The sequence below is a fragment of the Zootoca vivipara genome, chromosome 7 (assembly GCF_965207765.1).
Source record: "Zootoca vivipara chromosome 7, rZooViv2.hap1.1, whole genome shotgun sequence".
Classification (NCBI taxonomy): domain Eukaryota; kingdom Metazoa; phylum Chordata; class Lepidosauria; order Squamata; family Lacertidae; genus Zootoca; species Zootoca vivipara.
Genome location: NC_142590.1, coordinates 83289735 through 83301384, shown reverse-complemented (window position 1 = coordinate 83301384; position 11650 = coordinate 83289735).

Genomic DNA, 11650 nt, shown 5'->3' with positions numbered 1-11650 from the left:
GTGGGCGTAAAGAAATGACACGACTGGGTTTCAAACCATTAGAGCAACATTTGCAAACAGATTAAAAAAAACCCATCAGGTACAAATGAAAAAAAATCCTTTTTTTTCACTTTAAAGATACAGCAGGACTAATACCCTTTCAATCCATCAGAACCCTTCTTCTGGTCCTGTAAAACACAAGCATCAGCTGCAATACATAGGAATAGACTTGGTAACTTTTTCATGTAATAAATGTTGTATGGATTACTTCTGTGAGCTCTTTAGTTAGGTGTTTCAAATGGCATTTCAGCCATTTGTTCCATCAGGCTCTCTGTAATAATTACCCTATTCTAATTCCAATTCCAATTCCAATCTCCAAGTGCCCTCACCTCATTCACATAGCCCAAACAGTAACAGCCCCATACAAAAGAGAGGCATCAGCAGACTGAGTGAGGGTAATCTCAAGGTTTGCATAACTGGGGAAGAGGGCCCCTCCAAAGAGAGTCTAGTGAGAACTGAGTGTGCTCATGCTTATAGAATGCTGGCAATTTGGGGGGGGGGGGGTGTAGGGGAGGGATGGGCAACGGAATAGCTGCAAAAGTAGGAAGATGACAAAAACAGAGACACACACATATAGTACCCCCCCATTCACTTTCTCACAATCTAGAGAGTCTCCTACCTGAAAAGGGAGGCTTCCCCGCAGGGGCGTACCCAGGATCAAAACTAGGGGGGGGGGCAAGAGAGGGGAAGAGAGAGAAGGAAGGAAGGAAGGAAGGAAGGAAGGAAGGAAGGAAGGAAGGAAGGAAGGAAGGAAGGAAGGAAGGGGTGAGAGAGAGAAGGGAGGGAGGGAAAGAGAAAAAGGAAGAAAGGAAGAGGGGGGAAGGAAGGATGGAGCTCCCGTCCGCCCCCCGCCCCCCTCCCATGCTCCTGTCGCTGGCTGCAGCCGCGGAGGGGGCGAAAACAGCCCGATTTCCATAACCCACAGCAACTTTTCCCCTTCAGTTTTCGGAGGGGAAAAGTGCGGGTTATGGTCCGTAAAATATGGTAATTTTTTTTTTTGCTTCTGGGGGAGGCAGCTGCCCCCCCTGCCCCTCGCTGGGTACACCCATGCTTCCCCCTCCTCCCCCAGCACATACACATACACTTCCTTTGTTGGAGGGTCCCAGTGCTATATACAGTACTAACAGTAATTTAATTCACTGAGTGCCTGTTCTTATGTAGCCAAAACAGTACTATCCACACAGAGAGGTATCAGCCAGCTTATTGAAAGAAGCTCAAAGTTTACCGAAATACAAATAATATTTAGGAAAAGATCTCTGGGGTGATCCCCCTGCCCCCCAAACCACAGATAAGCATGCCAAGTGGTCATGGAGTGCTGAGGACTGGGGGTGGGGGGCATGGAATTTGAGTATCCTTGAAAAGGGCAGGGTTTCAGCCAGCCATGAACAGGAATACATTTTGTTGCAGGTCCTACTTGCATAAAGATAATTTATAAAGAATGATGAAGTTTTTTCATTTGTGCACAAAAGTGAACTATATAAATATTTATTGCATAATATAAAATATTTCTGAAATTTGAATTAATGAAACCCTCAACACTCCTCCATGGCTGCAGCAGACTAAAACATTATTCTACAACAAGGCTTTTGACTGATTAACATCTGATACCCTTTTAAATATGTTTGTGAGAGGGAATGGGGTTTGTTTTTGTTCTTGTTTTTATTAAGTATTTTATCTTGTATTTCAATGTTGTGAACCACCCTGAGATCAAAAAGAGCTAATAGCTTGTAACCACAAAGATGAAAGGAAATCAGAAACAGAAGCAACTAACAGTTCAAAAACCAAACCTGAATTTTAATGTTAAGCTCCCAGGAAATGGTGCAGAACAGGTGTAGAATAAGGATGTTACTGGGGGGAAGGTAGCCCACAACATGCATTTATATAAATATCCTCAAAGATCTAGATTAGAGTGTGCCCCCCCATCCCACAAAAAATATTATCTCAGACTAAGAGTAGCTTCCCCAAAGTAAAGCAGCTGTGTCTACATGACCTTCATAAATGAGGAATGGAGCCCATATTTTTTTTAAAAAAACAACAACACTTTATAGAGTTATTCATTCAAATTTCTACTGGTGAAATGTATATCAAGGCCATTTATAACAATTGTGAGAACATTTCGAGCATGCAAGTCTCTGAACTCAAAGTCCATTTTACTGCCTCAGAGTTCTGAGATTTAATCAAATGTCAGGACTGCAATGATTCAATGTGATTTCAGACTGAGAGGACAGTGACTGTTCCCTCTCACACAGAGGTAAGTTCCTCCACTATCTTTGTTAATTGAGAGTATAACTTAATCCAACTTTCAGCAGTGCACAAAGAATCATACCATTTCCATTCTGCACATGAGCAATTGGGTCTTTTAAAAAGCACCTGAAAATTCAAATGAAGCTTGAAGCGTTCAACCAAAGGTGCTAGCATTGTACCTGGCTGGGAGTTTTTTTAATGGGGAGAGATATATTTCATCATGCAGTTTCTCACTGATATATCTCAGGTGGTACAATTTCATTAAGACTATCACATGGCCTTGTCAAGTCAAAAATTAAATTCCTTCTTATGGTTCTGTTTAGTGCACAGTCATATTCCCTCGTTTTAAGAGTCTTCTGGAAAACATTTGGTTATTATGATTACACTTTCTGGTTATTCTAAATCAATATACAACTGCTCTCTACTGCACACTCTGTTCAAAGAGCCCCTTCAACTTTATTCCTCTCAACCACTCCCCCCCTCCATTTTTCTCTTCCCTTCCAGCTCCCCCATCTACATGTAAGTAGTAAATAGGTAAGTAAACTTTAATATGGTCAAAGACCAGCAAAAGCCCATCTACATGAAATCAGGTCAAGAGCTGCATGTGACTCTTGGAATACAGGGTTCCTAGCCCTGGAATAGATGAAGTTGAAACTCCACAAGATGCCTTATTATTGAAAGCAACAAATCTCACATGTACTATGCTCATACCTGCCAAGTTCCGGACGTAAAGATCCGGGATCAGCAGCGTGCGCATGACCGGAAGTTGCGTGACGCAACTTCCGGTGGGGCTTCACCCTTCTATGGGCACCAGAAAATGGCGGCGCCAGCGCCGGAAGTCGCTTCCGCGCATGACTGGAAACACGTAAAAGCGACTTCCGGTGCCGGCGCCGCCATTTTCTGATGCCCATAGAAGGGCAAACCGCAACCGGAAGTCGCGTCACGCAACTTCCGGTCATGCGCGGAAGCGACTTCCGGCGCCGCCATTTTCTGGTGCCCATAGAAGGGCAAAGCGGCACCAGAAAAATGGCCGCTGGGCCGAAGCTGATTTAAGGGACAATACCAGGATTTTAACCTAAACGGGAGACTGCCGGGAAACGGTAAGAAAAAAGAGGTTTTCCCGGCGGATACGGGATACTTGGCAGCTATGACTATGCTGCTAGTGTTCAGCTGCTGCACAAATAATTGCCTGTTAAACTCTTTTATTGCATCAAATCAATGCATACATGCCACTTTATCATGGCCATCAGACTGGCACAACCACAGACTTGTAATGGTTTGAAGTTGGCATACAAACAGGATTTAGGAATGACATAGGAATCTACCTTATACCATAGGTCCATCCAGCTCAATACTATATGTCAATACAGTGACTGGTAGTGGCTCTCCATCGTTGTTTATCAATCCTTTCCATGGAATTCTGGGAATTATAGCTCTGTGAGGTGAATGGCAGTCTCTTAAAAACTCATCACCCTTAACAACAGTTACCAGGATTCTTTGGAGGAAAGCCATGACTGTTAAAGGGATAAAACTGTGCTTTAAATGTATTGTGCGGATGTGGCCATATATGCCACTGGATCCAACCCTTGGAAAACATTCATCAAGCTCAGCAAGTCACAGATTAGGAGGACAGGTCCTCTTATAGATCAGTAACTTGTCAAAACAGGAAGCAGAGAATAGGAATAAAATCCAACAGTTCTCACACTGAAAGGAAACAACAAAAGTTGCTAGTTGCCATTAAAGAGCAAATTATTTTGCTATGCCATTATTTTGTATGCCATTATCTTGGATTTGCTGTCAAGCTCACTAGGATTCAAGGAATCACAAATATAATACTCACTTTGCCTCCCTTCACCCACCCCAATATGACAAATCACTGCAATTAAATATACGTAATAAAATTTCAGGCTCTTGCTAACTAATCTAAAGCAACCTAATAGGTAAATCATCTTAATTCCATTACACTGGCATCTTGAGTATTTTCACTCTCCCATTGACACATGAATAATTCTTTGTACTCCTACGGCTCATTGCACTTCATGAATAAAGGTCTCAGAGCACTTCATGGATAAAGATTAATTTTTACCACTTGTGTTCTGCACATGCATAATCGAATAATGGGTTCTTGAAAAGTAGAGTCCTTGCTATTATCTGTTTTTAAGAGTGTTAATCTAAAAGAATGGAAACACTGTTAACTATTATTATACAAGAAAACATCATAAAATATATCCACAAAATCAGGTATTCCCATGATTATCATCAGTGTAACTATTGGGGGGGGGGGAGATCAGTTTTTAATTGCTCTGCCGAAATGAAGCATCTTTGTGTATCTTGCTGGAAATGAGGTTATAGTTCCCTTTTGAGTTCACTTTACCTTTAAAATAAATAATTGTATTTCCATTTGGGGAGTCGAAAGTATATTAACAAAGAGGAATACAGAAAAACTTTCTACCAGCAAACAGAATAAACAAGTCCTGGCAAATCTGATAGTTGTGTGTGCATAGGATTAAAGACACAGCTAGCAAAGACACTTAACTTGCTCAAAACTGCAAATAATTTTGCTTGGCAAAATTCAAAGCACCATGGATACAAATGAAGTCACTGGCACCAAATAAGCCTAAACATTCTAACATGTCTTTATGGAGAATGTATTGAAAAGATTTGGAGAAACAATATCATTACTGTATACAGATGAACTGATCTACATTTAGCAGAGGCCAAACCTGTTCCAGGTCGTGCCTATATTTAAAAACCTAGAGAGCCAGTTCTCAAAAGTGAACAGCATCCATACAATCTCTCCCGGGAAGTCACAGAGATGAAGAAAGGGAAGCTAATTTAAAGTTGGCAGAAAAGTCAAACCCACCCAAGAGCATCTTGTGTGCACCTAAAAACATATGAAGTCAAAACATCTAAACTGTCATCAGTTAAATTCCTAGATGACACTTTTGTTTCATAGTTAAAACAGTCATTAGTACAGCAGGTGTTCATGAGTTGCCCACTGTTTCACTTATATCCCTATGGTAAAGACAGGCAGCTAATTGTTCCTCAGCAACTATACTGCATTTCATTAAAGGATCACATGTGCACATGTTCTTGCTATGGTAACAGCACCTGCACAGCAGCCTACTGTGACTAATTCCTTCCGGATGACTTCTCTTATCACATCTGCAAATCTTTTTTTCTGCATGTAGCCATTTACAGCACACAGACTTTTCATGGCAGCTAGAGTACTGTAACTCAAGAGCAAGCACTTCCTATATCACTCACCCTACTGTGCTCACCAAGCTCTTCTTTCCACTGAGGTTTAAATTCTTAATTCACAAAAACTCAACAAACAGCAAAGCAGCCTGCAACACATTTTTTAATTACTACATATTTTTCAGCAATTTAAAACTTAAAAACTGAGAAAAGGCTGAAAAGCTGATGTATACATTTTAAATAGTTGCCAATTCCATATTAATAGTGTGTGAAGTGTGTGCAGAATACTGCACAAGACACAAAACTGTCATAATTCCTGCTCAGCCTATATTTGCTTCATTCACAAGTCACAATAAGTCACAGGACATTTAAAATAATGGTTTAATCATTAATCATAAACCACATGTATGGTTTAATGTGCCTCCCTCCTGCCACATAGGTTCACACTGCTCCAACAAGTCATGATTGGATTGGGTTCATTTGTTCCCAACAATCCATGAGGTCAGAAAAAAACTGAACTTAAAAGAATACAATTTTGTACCTACCTACAGATCTGTTTCCTTTGCTTCAATTGGGCTTTTAGTGCACATCCGCTAGTGGAGAACTGTGTATAAGAGAAAGATGACAGGAGAGGCCAAAATGAACTGAACAAAAATTATGATTAGTTGCTGCAAATTTAGGAAGTAGTTGCTTATATAGCTATGGTTTTCCCAGTAGTGATGTATGGAAGTGAGAGCTGGACCATAAAGAAGGCTGATCGCCGAAGAATTGATGCTTTTGAATTATGGTACTGGAGGAGACTCTTGAGAGTCCCATGGACTGCAAGATCAAACCTCTCCATTCTGAAGGAAATCAACCCTGGGTGCTCACTGGAAGGACAGATCGTGAAGCTGAGGCTCCAATACTTTGGCCACCTCATGAGAAGAGAAGAATCCTTGGAAAAGACCCTGATGTTGGGAAAGATTGAGGGCACTAGGAGAAGGGGACGAAAGAGGACGAGATGGTTGGACAGTGTTCTCGAGGCTACGAACATGAGTTTGGCCAAACTGCGGGAGGCAGTGCAGGACAGGGGTGCCTGGCGTGCTATGGTCCATGGGGTCACGAAGAGTCGGACACGACTAAACGACTAAACAACAACAGTTGCTTATAGACCAAGAAGTCAGTTTTAATAGCATGGATGGGAAGGGTCTGGGGGTACAGTAGAAAGAATACGGGTTTGCACCGAGAATGGAATGGACTGACAAGAGTCTAACTTATGATGTCTAAGGGTCTAACTTGTGAGTCTAACTACATATAATGTGCAAAAAGGAAAACTTACCTGAAGCACAACAAATTATGGTCAAATCTGGCCAGGATCTTGCATTCCCATATGTATGAGACAGAAACTTGCTTGCTTGAAGCCCCATCCAGATGCCAAAGGGTTTAGAACTACTCTTCTCTTAATATTTTCCTCCCCCACTCTTTACTTGCTATCTCAAGCAAGGTAAGAAGCCATCCCAACCCACACTATCTATGAGTGCTGCATCCTTCAACCTCAGTTTTTATCCATGTCTGTTTTTCTCAGTTGTCAGGGAAACACTACAATTTCTATTGTTGCAGCTTAGCATCTAGATCAGTATTACTACAGACAAAATGGTTTAGAAATATAAAGGCAACTCATTTAATTTCACTGTTTGCCTAGAGGCCAGGAATCATTCTAACATCTTTGCAACCTTCTTCCATTATTAAAGAGTTGAAAGAGCTTAAGTTCACAGAAAATTTGTTTGAATGTTTCAGTCTATATGAAGCTTTTATTTTTTTACATATAGCAATGTTGTCTATTTTAAGCCTGTAATTTAATCCAAATAACACATATGAAAGATGTTACCTTGAAACTAACTTTTCCAAAAGCAAACACATATACGTTTCAGAAAGCAGATAGATTCATTTTATTTAATAAGTAAAAATTAAGTCAGAGATGTCTCATACTGCATACTAACTGCTAACCAAGGTGATGTATCATACGGTCATAATAATCTGACTCAGTATCAGGGAATTTTGGAAGGTTTACCATTACAAATTCCTCCTCCCCTTTCTCCTTACTCTTGTTTAGTGATACTCTCCCTCCTTTCCTGCTTTGAAACAAACCCCAGCTTACCATTGCACCCAAACCAACAAGCCATGATTTGTTTTTGATCAGAAGCCATGGTAAAACCCTGAAGTTTCTAAGTTAATAATAATAATAATAATTTATTTGTATCCCGCCAATCTGGCTGGGTTTCCACAGTGACTCTGGGCGACACACGTTCTCCCCAACCTAACCCCCCTCCCCTCTTCCAGACTGATAAGGCTTGAGTGGGCTAATTCTTTCTCCTCTCCCCAACCCCTTCAACATTCTGTACCTCTTGAAACCACCATCTTATTTTTCTTTTGGGTGGCCCCATTTGACTTCCATGCCGATAGCAAATCCAGGTTAGAAGGCCCATTATATCTGAAAACAGAAAACATCTGCATTTTGAAATCCATTTTTAAATATAAAATTCAAGTTGCATTGTATACATTCATAGAAATACATATGGGAATCCCCCAAAGCACATAAGTGTATGGTGTCATGAACAAAGATGCTTGTGCCTCACTGACTGAAAGTAGCAAGAAATTAAGATACTTCCCAATAGACTGTAAACCAAATGTACACTTACTCAAATTTACCATAACTAGGAAAGTCTAAAAATGGGTTGTTTTCATCTCTCTGAAACTGGGAACCGGGTCTCGCAATAACAGAAGCCAGCAAAGCGAGCCAAAGCACAGATGAGAGACAATATTGGCCTGCAGGAGTTTCACCTTCATATACTTCAAGCGGCCTCTGGGCCAATTCAAAATACGCAAATGTGTGCTTCACTTCCTAAACTGTACAATCTGAGGTTGCTGGTGTAAGAATCATATGTTCGAATGATCCATCAAGAAGAAATTCCCCAAACACAGAAAACTAGATGATCAGGAAGGAAGGGAGGAAGGGAGGAAGGGAGGAAGGGAGGAAGGGAGGAAGGGAGGAAGGAAGGAAGGAGGTTCAACTGCTTTTCACTTGTGTAAAAGCTTTCTTCACAGGATGACTTTTTTTTACACATTCAAACACTGTCAGAAGTAGAACAGCCAGCAGCAATGAATATTATTTCTGCATATTTAGGAACATAGGAAGCTGCCTTATACCACTTCCAGACAAGTTATCCGTCCAGTCCAGCTCCATTTTACTCTATTCTGACCAGAAGTAGATCACCAGGGTCTCAGGTAAGGATCTTTGCATTACCTATTGCCTAATCCTCAAATGGAGAGATGCCAGGGTTTGAACCTTAGACCTTCTGTTCACAAAGCATGTACAGTGGTACCTCAGTTTACAAACACAATTGGTTCCGTAAGTCTGTACTTAACCTGAAGCGTACTTAACTTGAAGCGAACTTTCCCATTGAAAGTAATGGAAAGTGGATTAATCCGTTCCAGACAGGTCCACGGAATACTTAAACTGAAAATACTCAAACCGAGGCATACTTAAACCGAGGTATGACTGTAGTGAGTGATGGTCCCTCCCTGGTTCTTAATCTGAGGAGGAAGATTTGCAGTCAGCTAGGAACATACATATGCTTGAAACATACAAACTATATTATTATAACTGTATATATAATCAGATGAAATGTGAAACAACAAACCCTTGTAAGGGTACCGATATACACATGATTGTACACTATCTCAGTACTCAAGCATACACAGTTTTACCAGGCTTGTATATGATCATACAGTATTGTAAAAAATTCTGTCACTTTTTTTAGCTTTCATGTAGTTATCAGTTGTCACAGTAACACTAAGATTCTCCCTTTTGCACTCTAATGTCTAGAACTGTGTTTCCATAGTTACAGAGAAACCTTAGTAATTCGGCTGAGATTTATAATAGCATTTATTCTAACTTATCACTACCAGCAATAGCTATGTTTTGCAAAAGATGTCATCAACAGCTTAGGGGTCAGCTGATAGCACTAGCTAAAAAATTAGGAAAGGGCAATCACGCCTCCTGTGTTAAAGGATTGCACAGCTGAAAATTTAAAATATTAGTCATTAGAAGAGCCCTGCAGGATTTGACACATGACTCAGCTAATTATCCCATAAAGAGAGCCCTGCAAGATCAGATCAAAGGCCTACCTAGCCCAGAATTCCATTTCCCCTTGCTCAACCCAGTCCACAAGCAGGATAATAGATCTGTTATAAGAATTTTAAGGTCATATATATATATAATAATTGTTCATAAAACATGTACATGAATGTACAGAAACATGTCTGAAGCAGCACAGGAAGATAGGCCTGACTGACACCATTTTGACTCTCTCAGACCTGGCATTCCTCTGCAAGGAAGAAGGGGGGGGGGAACCTTCTCATTGTCTCAGGAATTAAAATGATAACCCTGGCATCCTGATACCTGAGTGCCAGACAAAAGGGTGTGATTAACTTGGCTGGGAAACAAGGAAATGTAAATATCTCTCAATTTTGTTGATTAGGTTTTGGGGGCAGGGGGCAGGGTCCAGACTGCTCAGATTCCTGCCACCAGACCTCCCCTTTCATGATGTACCTATGATGAATCTAGGGAGGGGGGGTCTTGGGCTACACCCCTTCTGTGACATATGGATGATGCTTCTGGGGGGTGGGCTGAAACCAATTTCAAATTTCTTTTTAAGGACAGGACACCTTTGTTTGGGGTTCCTTCCTTGTTCTCCTGTGTGAGAGGAAGGACCCTGTTGCAACAGCAAAAATAAAAGTGCCTTGCTTCGTATGTCCTGGTTTGGTCTCTGTTATTTGGTAGGCAGGAGACGCTTAAATTCGTCTGTTTGCCTGGATCCTTGGGCTCTCCCTGGGCAGGATCCATTTCTCTGGGTTCATAGGAACCAGCTTAAATTTTACAACAATTCCTTGGGGAATTGTTCAAGACTTTCATATGTGCTTAGACTTTAAACCTTAATAGAGAAAGTGATAAAAACTTATATAATCACTCCATAAAAACAACAATTACACTCTTGTTCCAACTCTGAAAACCAATAATCTTTCCTTGCCAGAAAGCAGAGCTGGGCTGAATTTCAACCCATCACCACATCAGACACATTGCCTTTCACATAGCTCTAAAATGGGGGTTAGAAGGGCCCCTGAGGTCATTTAGTCTAACCCTCTAAGATACAGGATTCACAAGATTTGAATGAAAATACCAACTTTATACAGAACCCTTTAGCAGATGAGTTTTTTCCTTAAGAGACTGATATTAGGAGCCCAACAATAACCCTTCTGTCCAACACAATTGAAGTTAAAACTAGACTCAGATAGACAATTCCTGGCTATGGAAGCTCTACTTTTGACAAACAATTCACCTTTATAGGAATAGCTGTTCAATTTTCCTTTAGTCAATATTCCTCTAGTCACTTGGAGGAAGACTCCCTTTTAGAGCCTCTCTCAATAACAAACATTTGCACACCTCATGAAGTGAACATTTTCAAGTTTCAAAATATTTTCAAAGCATTGAGCAAGCATTTTCAAACTTACAACTCTTTATTTTCCTTCATCCTGCTCCCTCTTTTTACTTTTGGAGAGGAAAAAATGGCCTTCTACAGCCTCTTTAAAACAAACCTTTACACACTACCTCCACTCTTTTAAATATTTGCCATTGTTTTTGGGTTGATCAAGCCCTTACATAAGATTATTTAAGCAAGCTTGCCTTAATTTTTATATTATTTTAAACTATGCATGCTTTTAAAAAGGCAGTCTGTGGGTGTCATGGCCAAATTTTAAACACAAACCCCTAATTTCCTAAACCTGGATTATATCTCTCATTTACTTTAAGGGGAACAATGAACTATAGCAGACACAAGGAACAGACGCACATACACTTAACAGACAGCACAGACAACATGTAACATGCAAACATATATAATTTTATACCATAACATACTTTGTAGGATTCCTCACAAAACTTTTCTCATTCAGAGTTCACCAGGGTTAATTTTAAAGCGGAGATTCACTGTATGTTAAAGGAACCTCCTGGTAGCCATTTCCCCTCATCTGGGTGGTCCATAGTAAATCGGACCCTATGTTTTTTTCTTACAAAGTTTTTGCAATTGGTTCCCTTCAAGCTTGTCCGCCCCGGGGATTTCATGCCAATTTA